Consider the following 13,205-nt stretch of genomic DNA (forward strand, 5'->3'; position numbering starts at 1 on the left):
CAGGCAAATACCCTCACTTCCAGGCCCTGCCACTGAGCACTGCTGATCGTGCAAGGTCCAAACCCAGCCGTAGCATGCCATTCCCTGTGTGGAAAACAGAGAGCAGATATTCACATTTGGGACCTGCCACATTATGCAATCCACCTCTCCATCAACCTGGTTAGGAGTGAACTGGAGATAAAGACTTTCAGAAGAAATCAAAGTGCGCCCTGCTGGCAATGGACCTCTGTTGGGAGTGCGAACAAAAAAAAGTAGAGTGGTAAGGAAGGCATGGCCTTTAAGAGTAAGCAAGAAATAGAAGGAATGCGCATGTTGAGTTTTATAGAAAAAAAGTGGCATCCTTCAAAATGAAAGAAATAGGATAAGAAAGAGGTACACAGAGGAAACATGAAACAAGATAAAGTGTGTCAGGTTTGTAAACAAATAGTTGTCTGCTGGGTATGGTTCACGCCACAGGAGGATACCCAGTGGGTGGGTGTCGTCGTGCGACTTCTCCCCCCACACCCCAGTGTGAAAATGCACTAGTTCATCTACACTGTGTGCTTTGTATTCATTAGCCAATTAGCTTTTGCTGATTGTAACTTCACAACTGTGAGAAACCTGAAAGTGTCTTACCCATTAGTCCTCGGGGATATGTCATCCAGGTGGTCAGTTCACGGCCATCGCTATTGGAACCAGTTCCTGGGGGTGGACCAGTGTGGGAGGATCACCTGGATGAGGGGTCCTCGGGGTGGAAGTGGGACACCAGAGGGTGAGATGAGGAATCCCCTTACCAATAACACCTTTTCCCCATACTCTCTCCTCCGCACCCACTTGTGCACAGTCATCTCTTAGGCCCCCCTCGGCCGCCTCCATCACACCCCCTCTACTCTCCTCCATCTCCCCTGTCACAACTGAGGAGGTTTCTAGAAAAGTCCCGTCTATGAAAGCCTCTTCAAAACAGGTGGACCCTTGCCCCTCCAAAACCATCAAGGACAACATTGATTCTCTAGTTCCAGTCTTGGCAGACCTCTGCAACCTCTCCTTCACCACTGGAGTGTTCCCCACTTCTCTCAAGCATTCTCTTGTACACCCTCTGCTCAAAATACCCTCTGCCGGCCCTTCTATTCTGGCAAACTATTGCCCGATCTCTATCACTCCTTTCCTGGGCAAACTCCTGGAGAAGTTGGCCCCCTCTGAGCTTACCCTCCACATTGAATCTGTTGGTTGTCTCCATGCCCATCAGTCTGGCTTTATAGCATCCAGAGGCACGGAAACTGCTCTTCTGAACACCCGTGAAGACCTGCACTCAAACCTCGGCTCTAACTCTCCCACTGTCCTCATTCTTCTTGACCTCTCCTCTGCTTTTGATATGGTAAACCACAACATCCTGAACTCCCGTCTCCATGATACCCTGTGCACCACAGATCAGGCCCTGGCGTGGCTAGCGTCCTTTCTCTCTGACTGTCCTTCACAGATGGAACTTGGGTCCTTTCTCTGTGCTATCACTTGTCACAGGTTTATTACACGGTACACGTCAGCTAGGGAACTCCTTCCCGTACAATGAATGTGGCGCAAAATAAAATGCTTTTGATTTTTAATATCTACGGATTCTTTTTGAGTAGGCTTCCAACCCGTCTCGCACCCAACCTCCACAAACACCCCGTCTCAAAATGGACTAGGAAGCAGGCCAGTGCGTATCAATAAGGTATTTATCAATTTATTATTTAATGGAAAAGGAAAATAATCAAAATACAGCAACCACCAAAGTTGGGGCAACACAAAATACAATAATCTCTACAGAACAACCAGGTTAATGTATACTATGACAATTGATTACAGTATTTAATGGCAGAACAGAAAAAGAACAATTTACCACAACGTGATAGCACCTACAGTTTAGCACTCCCCCCTGCAACACTCACCCCCAAACCTCAATTAAACTTCATTCCTTTGAATGGAAGGCATTGGCAAGCAGTTGGAATATAGGGGGAACATCGGTTTTGGGGTAAAGCCCATCACCACAAGATGGGAAGCCAGCAAAGAAAGGGAAACCCCGTTTTTAGAGCAACATGGAAGAATGGGTTTTTACTGTTTCTCATAACTGCTAAAGGACAGAATACAAGACAATTTGTATTGCTTACACGTAGGAGATAGGCACATTTTTAGAGAATACTAATCAGCACACCAGGGAAATAGAAATGGAGTAGGAAAATCGTTTTTGGGCAGAAAGCAAATGCAAAGGGAAACTACTGTGGCAAATGGAAATTCATTTACACTGAGGCTTAAAATGGCAGGTAGGCTGTGGGAAAGGGGTTTAGCTTACAATAGGGAAATCGGTTTTCATTGACAAGGACAGAGGCTCATAACAGGTAGACTTATGCAAAGGGATTGCTCACGCTAATGAAACCAGTTGGGATTTAAGCTGACAGATGCAGATAGGAATTTGTTTGGTAATGCACACAATACACTGATACATTCGATTTTCAGCTCACAATGGGAATAATTATGTTGGGGCAACACGTTAATGACTATAACAATTAAATAAAAACACCAGGAACAAGGTTGTGGATTTCGAATTGCAACTATCTTAATCCGTTAATTTCAATGGCCCAATTAAGTGATTTACTTACAAAAATACTAAGGATATACACATACAAATGCAGGGTTTATAATGGGGATATACTAACATAGACAGGCAAAACAGAGATTCTTCTATGGAGAGATGACTGGACTACAAGGACAGTTGGAGTTTTCAATGGGAAACATTGGATGTACTAATACAAAATGAAGGGTTTGTGCAATTTACGGCTGGGATTATAGGCTACTTACATAGCAAGCCTTGGTTTAGGAATCAGGAAAGCCAGCTGAATCTCAGGACACTCTGGACAGACAGGGCAAGGCGCCTGGTCACTGCACTCTCAAATATGGTATGGTGCAGCAGCCTTCTCTCTGTCTGTTATTTCTGATACTAACCGTGTATACAAATTGATCACTGAGTACCTTAAGTATGAATGTGACTAACCTGGATCAGTACGGACCAACTGATGTGCTGAAAGAATCCCCCTGAGCGACCTGAGTGATTCCTGCTGATATACAGCATAGGATAACCATGGTCCCCCATGAAAACCCTCAGGGGAAAAAGAAACTGGACTGTCGTGGACCCTGGACTGCCGTGGTCTTCGGTTAATTTTGCTGGCGGACGAGTTCAAAGAGCTGACGGAAATTCAGAATGATGGCAGTTACCTGGAGTGTAGAAACAGAAGCTTAGCATGTAGGTTTTTAGGGGAAGAGTTAATTAAGAAAAAAAGGAGAAAGCAAGTACCTATGTAGTCTGCAGGTGAATGTGCAGTGCAATCCGTCTGTATCAGTGAGAGAAGCCTAGTCTGAACAGAAGGAAACAGAGCATAAGAAACAGAACCTTTAGAAGTAGTATGTGACAAAGCAAGGAGCTTCCTAACTTTGTTTTGAAGTATGCGTGTCTACATAAGGTAGTCCCTTCTGGGTTACGCTATTTGGAGGGAGAATAACCTGTATTCTGTAAAACTGAAAACAGGAACATACATAAATATCGGCTAGTGATTTTAGATGAAGATGTGCTATTGTTCTTCTGACGTCATACCTTCACCACGTAGAAGTCTCGCAATCGTGAATGTTGGAGGTGAGACTTCGATCTGAAATGAGATTTGAGTGTGAATATATTATAAAATCAAATGCGCTTGCATGTATATGAAAGCCAAAGAGAGTAGTACCGTTGCTGGGTAACGGAGTAGCGTTCCCGGAAGAATGAGCCTTACGCAGTGCTTCGCGAGGAAAGTATCGAGCGTCCGCATAAGCTTCCAAGACGTGAAAACATGACAGTTAAACACACAGATGCAGAAACAGATAAGAGGACAGATAAGGAGTAGCCTAGTGGTCAAACTTATGAAGCGTCCGTACTGAGGAGAAGTGATGCGGGTACAGCAGGACTCCCAATGCTGATAACTGTTTCCTACTACAGCAGTAGGCAGAGTCACTCGAGGAAGGTAGCCAGAAGCTAGCATGCTGATGGCGGTCCCAGGCGCCATCTTGGAATAAGAGAAGAAAGACACTCCAATGCGTCCCCAGCACCTGCAGTGCTGCCGAAGGGACCAAGGCAAACCTGGAGTCCTAACACTGCCCTCCTTTTCTGTCTCCTTGGTTTTTGTGTTCCTGAGTCCTAGTACAGTTCCCTTGATATAGCAGAAATGACATCAATAACTAAGGGGAAGTACCTTCTGATTATCCCTGCCTCCAAGATTGGAGAGTTTCTCTCTCTCTCTCTGCCCCAAGTCAGGATTAGTTTACGGAAGCAGAGCACCATCTGTCTCTTCCCATGTTTTCATCATCCTTTGTACTCATTTCACCTTTATGCCAAAAATTAGTTATGTATCAGAACTTCATAATTTTACTAGCTACCACCATATAACACATATATTCCGTTTGAGCTGGTTATGGGGAATTAGATAAGCCAACTGCCAAATCCGTGTGATGTAGCATGTCCATGTGGCACATTTTTTGCATTTTCATAAAATGTACAATTATGCATATGTAAATTCTCAAGCATGTTCCTAATTTCATTTTCCACCTTTTCACCAATTATTTCAATTGTCACATGTTCAGATCAGACAGAAACTTAATCTAACTGGCCATTACAGTTCCCAGAGTCACAGCTAAATGCAATTTAGATCCTAAAAACCGCCTGAAATTTACAAGAAAAACGGCATAAAATCAAGTTTGATGGCTGCACAAAGTGCCTAAAACAAAATCAGTCTTTTAATATCAAATTGGAGTGTCTGTCACATATGGGAGGGCTGCGTCATCCCCCACAGCCATCTGTCTTCCTGGGCTCAGCCTGTCACCAGAGTTTTTTTTATGAGTCTTTTTGAAATTGGCAGTTTGCTCTCTGAAGTGTGTGCCACAAGAACTCGCACCTTTGTGTCATGTTTTAGCTAAGGATTGCCGTCTTTGAATTCTCTGGGCTCCCACCATCATGTCTGCAGAACAGGGAATTATGATGCCTCCCGCAGAATCACATTTTAGTGCAGGGTTGTTCGCTGGGAGGTGTGACCTCCAGCTGGAAGTGGAGCTTTTAATTGTGAAGTTCCTGCCCTCAGCCACAACAGGTTTTTCCTGAAGTGTCTCTCCATATGTCACTGGAGTTTTGTAGTTAAACATAATATAGATTTGCTTTGGTCACCCCCCAAATCATGTTTGCTTTCTTGACAGTATCTTTTTCCATTATGGCTTTTTAAACATGTTTTTATTTGCAAAAACATGTGTAGGCCATTTTTGCTTTTAATGTTTAAAAATCCTGTCTTGCATGTCACAGGATTCTTTGATTCCTCCTTCTGGGTGAATTACACTGCTGCTTGTCCATAGATGATGATGGGTAGGCCCCTTTCAACATGGTTCTTTAATTTGACATGAAACAAAAGAAAAAGCTAGGCCATTTTTGTTTGCAGTGTTTAAATTCTTGCCACTCATGTGCAATATAAGCAAAAGCCAGGCTGTTTTTGGTTGTAGTGTTTAACTTCTTGTCATTCATGTGACAGGGAAAGCAAAGCAGGGCCATTTTTGGTTGCAGTGTTTAAATGCTGCTGTTCATGTGAAAGGGAAAGCAACGCAGGGCCGTTTTTGGTTGCAGTGCTGTTCAGGTGAAAAGGACTCCTGTATGGGGCCTTTAAATGCACCCCACATACTCTCTCTACTTGTGGTGTCCCCCAAGGATCCAATCTATCCCCCTGGTTTTTCAATGTCTACATGGCCCCCTGGCCCAGAAGATCTCTGCCTGCACCTCCAACTTTCAGTGTTATGTGGATGACACACAGCTCTCTTTTAGGCTACCCTTGGCCTCTTCCTCCTCCACACTCATTCCTGACTGTATGTCTGCAATTCAGTCCTGGTGTGCTGATGATCTCTATCTTAATGCCAGTAAGACAAAGATTGTCCTCATTGGGACTCCTGCTCCAGCTTTCCCTCTTTCACTCTGGCCAGTCTCCCTTGGTCCTGTGCCCTAACCCACCAGTGAGGCAAAAAATCTGGGGGTCATCTACGACTCTACTCTCTCCTTCTCTTCTACCTTCTCGGACATGTCCAAAAAGTCCCACTCCCAACTGCACCTCCTCAGAGGTATTATACCCTTTCTCACCTTCCCCCAGAGGCTCACCATCTCCGGAGCCCTGGTTCTCTCCAGACTGGACTACTGCAACAGTCTCTTTCTCAATTTCCCTACTTCAACTCTCTGACCTCTTCAACCTATCCAGAACAGAACCACAAGACAAATCCTTGTCCTCAAGCCCAGTGACCACATCTCTCCGGCGTTGAAATCCCTCCAATGGCTTCACGTGGCTGCAAGGATCAAGTTCCAGTCCCTCTACATAATTCCTAAGGCTTTCCGAGGCCCGGCCCTTACTATCTACAATGCTCTCTTCCTAAATACTCTCCTGCTAGAGCCCTCCACTCGGCCTGCTTCAACACTCTGCGGTTGAGCTGTTTTTCCAAAAAGAGATTTGGCGTAGATCATTATCCTCTGCGGGGGCCTCCCTCTGGAACACCCTCCCTGCCTCTCTTAATCTTGATCCAGACCTCCTCAAGTTCCGGAAACTCCTCAAGACCTTCCTCTTTCTCTCTCCCTCTCCCTCTCCCCTGCTAACTTGCTTTCTCTTCTCTCCTGCTTCCCGTCTTTTTTCTCTTCCCCAACTTGGTCAGTTCGCTGGCTGTTTGCCTGGTGCACCTACAGAGCCTCACAGATCCGAGGCTGCCCCACCAGTCCTGCACTTGCCTATGGGCCTCTGCACTCTGCTTGGCACTACTGCAATCGGAATATGTTCCATAAGAGGGGTAACCCAGGCCCTGCTGGACTGTGCGCACTTGTCCCCCCCTCCCTCGCACTTCTTGTCTGTGCACTTGCTCGAACTTGAATGTACTATGCCTAGAAAGTTTGTCCGTCATGTCCTCACGCTGTCTCCTCTCCCCAGCTTGGTTGTGCCTGAAATACTCATGCAAAGGCGCATTAGATGACCAACCACTAATCAATCTGAAATGTCGCCAGGCCTAGTATGGTAGTTTATTTATTGCTCTGTAGGTCCTTCCCCTCAGCCCCCTGCACTCCATACTCTCTGTCATGCACTTCACTAGTAGAAATGCCTCTGGCCTAGTATGCTGGTTATTGTTTTTACAACATTTTGGAATCTTCAAGGCCTAAGAAAGATGACAGTATTTCCCTTGCTCCCTTCCCGCTTTGAAACACTTTGAAGCACTTCACTTATGTATAAGCGCTTTACAAATAAACAATTACAATTACAATTACTGCCTTTTTATTTCCATATAACATTGAGAAATATGTGGACGCAACCCCTGAATAGAAATATCCTTAGTCAATCAATAAGTTATTCCTTTGTTCTCAATTGTTTATTATTTTGACTAGATGCTACATTTTGAGTAGATGCAATCCCAAATCATTCTTGTTCCTTCAGATTTGGGCACATACATTCTCTTCTGGAACCATGAAATGTCAGCGAAACCAATGTATCCTTCATTTGCCACTAAATGCCATAAAGCTGCCAAACTTTCTTTACAGTTTCTAAGGCAACCGTGTGATACTGCACAGCCAGCCACGCGGACATGGGTTTTGGACGCCATGGCCACGCAGGAGAACGTTGAAAGGTAACAGTGTTAATGATTATTTGACACCAATATGGCGCAGCTGGTAGATCTGATCAATAGTTTTGACATTTCCGTGCACAGGTATGCTGATGGCATGCATGGTGTGGGTGGAGGATTTTCCAGTGCTGAAGCAGTGCATTCTGGGGATTGAGTGTTGGACGCTGAACACATTTCGGAAGATGAAGATGCCCAGGGCTGAGTTGCTTTTTTTTCCCTCAATCTTTCTTTTACTTTTCCCATTGAAATATGAGTGTTGAAACAGGCTGCTGTCAGTATTTATTTTTTCATTTTTCATTTGTAGCATAAACCCAGCTCGAGAGCAGTGGAGCACTTCACAATGTGTAGAAGCCAGCGTTGTGCATGACATTTTAAAACAGTAGAACAGTACTGTTGGTGAAAGTACAGCATGTCGGCGGGAGGTGTTGATGGAAGAGGCACGTGTTTTATAGAACTGCAGGATGCTTGGGGCGTTCCAAACTTGCAGTGGAATTGACATTCAGAGTGACGGGGCATGGTACAAGACTGTTCTTGGGTCTTCTCTTTGCAGGCTAGGTTTGACTTCAACCTTTCGATGGATTTGCTTTTGGAGGTGTGAGAGCCTCCAGAGGTGTGGGGTTTAGCCGCCAGATATGTGAGGTGCCATTTAAAAATGCTTTGTAGATTATATAAGCTCTTTTTTAATAGGACCCTGCCAGTGAAGGTCACACAGGGAGGCAGAGATGTAGTTGAATTTTCAGGCACCGATAATGAGGTGGGCTATGGCGTGGTGGACAGCCTTCAGGGGGTCCGGATGCATGACTGGGAGCATGGTTAAGAGGGTGTTTGCCCCATCAAATTGGAAAGCCTGAACCACAGTGCAGAGGTTCTATGGGAGGAAGAGTGGCGAGGCAAGTGGCGACCTGTAGCCAGGCCAAATGTGTTTTATTTTTACTATATGCTATTGGAAGAAGAGGCTACTGTCAACGATGAAGCCTATGGATTCGACTGAGTCTGCCAACTCCAAGGTGAATCCTTCCAGTTGCACATTATCAAGATACTTTTGGACGTGCTGTTGTTTTGCAAGGGGACCAATGAGGATGCGTTTGGTCCTGGTGGGGTTAAGCTTAAGGTAGGATTTCGACATCCAGGTATGGAGGTGGCCAAGCAGGGAGGGAGGCGGTTGATGTACTGGAGCCTTTAAGATTGAGTTACAGCTAGCGTGAAGTTGGTCCAAGGGGAGATTGTACAGGGGGGCGGGGATGGAAATTAGAACTTTGTCCACCTTGGAGATGCTGATGAGAGTTCTGATATTGTTAATTTTATTTATTAAGAAGGTATTGAATCCAACACATTTTCCTTGTGAAGGCGTCACTTTGAGGTCGTGTGTGGGATTGGCACGGTGCTTAACATCTTCGAATAAGACTGTGCTCCTTTTTGAGGCTGCCTCAATGGTGTAGGTTTAGTAAGAAATGCTAGAATTTAAGATCATGTCTCACCATTGGGCACATGGATCTGGGGAAGTGCGATCCTCTCCGCTGCAGGGTTTGTGCTACTGCTTTTCTAACCATCTGATGCAGTGCTGATTGGGGGCGAGCTCTGGTGTGCACCCAAGTACGGATAGTTTGGCTTTGGCGTGTTTAGCCATTAGGGGTGCATGAGCACAGGCCACCTCCTTGGTAGAGTGATTGAATGTGTCAGCATCTGTGATGGGTAATGTTACAAAAGTTGCCTCTAGGGTGTCTAGTGCAAAGTTCTTGAAAGAGCAGCATTAAATCACTGGTCATTTAGCCTGGCTTTTATGTGGCAATGATATGTCATAAGAGTAAACGGATCGCAGTGTGGTCAGTCCAGTCAAGAGGGAGTGGATCTGTGCAGGAAATGAGCAGGTAGGAGGCAGTGGCTACTGTCAGCATTACATCTCCTCTGTTAAGTCTTTAATTTGTTGGCTTGATTCGTGCTTTTCCGCGCATTTGTTCCATCCAGAAATGCATCATGTTAATGCAAGCTCTGGTCATCGACCATATTGCTTTAGAAACCTCAGTCTTTGCTGATCTGCCCTAAATCCACTCATTCTCCCTGAGGACAATGATTCACACCGTAGCCAGGCTAGTGGTTTTGGCGACCAGATTGCCCATCCGCTGAGGCAGCTGCACAGGCTACTTCTTTCTGCACAGGCCAAATGTTGACTGTCTGGCCCACAGGGCAGTTCATGAAGGTTCTCATTGTCATCTTCTCGGGGGGAATGTAAAGGTCTGAAGCATGTCTGGGCATCTTTGGAACTAGGAACACGTCATGTCCAAAGTGACAAGAAGTACAAAAACCTCCAGGCATGCCTTTCCAGGATCCATGTTGGCACCCGCAACGTTCATCATCTACTCGAAGAGCGAACTCGTGGTGTCCTTTCTATCTGCAAGCAAGTAAATACCTCGGGTGGTCCATGTTTCTTGAGCCATGATGTTTCACCATGGCACTTGGTTTCAGAAGGTAGCCTGCTATTATTCTACTGTGTTCAGTGTTTATGTTAAATTCCTTGCCCTGGTTGGATTTTACCCAAGGTTATTTACATGATATAGTTTGTCAGGTTTTAGGTTTTTATGAGGAAATAAGGTGGCATGCGAGTGGGTCACCAGGAATAGAGGAGAAGGGCGAGATTGCTTCCCTTCATATTCGCGGTGTATGGATCAGAATGCCCCTTGTCATATTGAAGGTCATGATATTTTGGGAGCTGTCTGGGGCTGTGGTGAATGTGCACTCCGCGTTGCTAACGCATAATGTTTGTGTGGTTGTGGTATCTGGGTATCCGGGCATCAGATTGCATTGTATTGTATTGTATTCAGCATTTATATAGCGCCCTTTCCCCATTTGTATGGCCTCAATGATTAGTCTTCAGGAGAATGTGGGGACTAAAATTGATGCATCTGTGGTGTGTATTTAATTAAGGGTCGAGGGACGTGTCTTTGTGATCATCTCCCTTGTGTTAGACTGTGCAGTTTCAGTGTTGTTTCTGTCTGTTGTGATGAGATGTCAGGTAGGGTGAAAGGTTCAATGATTTTGAAAGGCGTTCGAGGTAGTTGTCATATCTTCACTGGCAACATGCAACATGCAGGTCTGCATATTTATAAATGTACACATACAAGAAATAGAAATAGATCCAGAAATGCTACAGCAGAGACTGCAAAGCGCTAAGAAAAAGATCATGCTAAATGACTGAAGAAACACCATTGAACATAAAAACCGATATGAAGACAACCTGGTTTCTGAAATAGAAGTGAGAGCGATTAACGAACTACCACCATATCTGTTCCTTTTCCCAGACAAAGGGACAAGAACGCTATTCATGAAACTATGAATAAATATTCTCCCAAGAGCAAGACTAGCGAGTATAACTCACAAAGACACCAGGGCGCACTTCTGCAGAGCTTGTAAAAACCATGACGCGACAGAAACTCTGTACCACCTCATAACTGTCCTGCTCTTCAACACGAGAGAAAGGTTGCAGGGCTTATTTTGAGAACGGATACAAAACCGTGAGCCCAGAAGATAGATAGGCCCGGATCCTGTTGGGCCAGGAAAAAAAAAATGATTTTTATAATTTTCCACTTTTGGAATAAGATTATGGACACATTTCTTAAAGATGAACTGCAAACTAAATCATTTTAATACATTTTTTTAAAATAAAAAAATGTATACAAAGGACTTGTGTATGTGGCTTGTGCTTTATTAGATAGTAAATAATAAAAATGACATCAATTCACCATTAGACAACTCAGTACCAACATCAACCTCTCCTGTATTGGAGCCTAGAGTTTTTCGTCTCACATGAAGTTCTGAGAGTCTCTTCCCAGCAGCATGAAATAAAATATCAAACAGCGCTCTTTGCTGCCAAAACTGTACATATATTTTATTCATTTTGTAAGCACTCACCGAAGCTTTCCTTTAGCAACAATTTCAAGACATTGTTCGTGAATATTTGACAAGTAGTCTCAAGTTCACCCACTCAGTGAATGCTCCTCGACGAGCACAGGGAGCGGCCATTCCACCAGGCACATCGCTGCCCTGGCACGGTCCTTCCACTCAGGGAGCTGCCATTCCACCAGGCACGCAGCTGGCCTCGCACGGTCCTTCCACTCAGGGAGCTGCCATTCCACCAGGCACGCAGCTGGCCTCGCACGGTCCTTCCACTCAGGGAGCTGCCATTCCACCTGGCACACCGCTGCCCTGGCAAGGTCCTTCCACTCAGGGAGCTGCCATTCCACCAGGCACACAGCTGCCATGGCAAGGTGCTTCCACTCAGGGAGCAGCCATTATACCAGGCACACCCCTTCCCTCGCACGGCCCTTCCACTCAGGGAGCTGCCATTCCACCAGGCATACCGCTGCCCTGGCACGGCCCTTCCACTCAGGGAGCTGCCATTCCACCAGGCACACCGCTGCCCTGGCACAGTCCTTCCACTCAGGGAGCTGCCATCCCACCAGGCACACCGCTGCCCTGGCACGGTCCTTCCACTCAGGGAGCTGCCATTCCACCAGGCACACCGCTGCCCTGGCACGGTCCTTCCACTCAAGGAGCAGCCATTCCACCAGGCGCACCGCTGCACTGGCACGGTCCTTTCACTCAGGGAGCTGCCATTCCAACAGGCACACCGGTGCCCTGGCACGGCCCTTCCACTCAGGAACCTGCCATTCCACCAGGCACACCGCTGCCCTGGCACGGTCCTTCCACTCAGGGAGCTGCCATTCAACCATGCATACCCCTTCCCTCACACGGCCCTTCCACTCAGGGAGCTGCCATTCCACCAGTCACACCCCTTCCCTCGCACGGCCCTTCCACTCAGGGAGCTGCCATTCCACCAGGCATACCGCTGCCCTGGCACGGCCCTTCCACTCAGGGAGCTGCCATTCCACCAGGCACACCGCTGCCCTGGCACAGTCCTTCCACTCAGGGAGCTGCCATCCCACCAGGCACACTGCTGCCCTGGCACCGTCCTTCCACTCAGGGAGTTGCCATTCCACCAGGCACACTGCTGCCCTGGCACGGTCCTTCCACTCAGGGAGCTACCATTCCACCAGGTACACCGCTGCCCTGGCACGGTCCTTCCACTCAGGGAGCTGCCATTCCACCAGGCGCACCGCTGCCCTCGTACGGCCCTTCCGCTCAGGGAGCTGCCATTCCACCAGGCGCACCGCTGCCCTGGCACGGCCCTTACACTCAGGGAGCTGCCATTCCACCAGGCACACCGCTGCCCTGGCACGGCCCTTCCACTCAGGGAGCTGCCATTCCACCAGGCACACCCCTTCCCTCGCATGGCCCTTCCACTCAGGGAGCTGCCATTCAACCAGGCACACCGCTGCCCTGGCACGGTCCTTTCACTCAGGGAGCTGCCATTCCACCAGGCACGCAGCTGCCCTCGCCGGGCCCTTCCACTCAGGGAGCTGCCATTCCACTAGGTACACTGATGCCCTGGCACGGTCCTTCCACTCAGAGAGCTGCCATTCCACCAGGCACACTGCTTTGCTGGCACGGTCCTTCCACTCAGGGAGCTGCCATTCCACCAGGCATGC

Source organism: Ambystoma mexicanum, chromosome 11 (assembly GCF_040938575.1).
Source record: "Ambystoma mexicanum isolate Mex_15411 chromosome 11, UKY_AmexF1_1, whole genome shotgun sequence".
NCBI lineage: Eukaryota > Metazoa > Chordata > Amphibia > Caudata > Ambystomatidae > Ambystoma > Ambystoma mexicanum.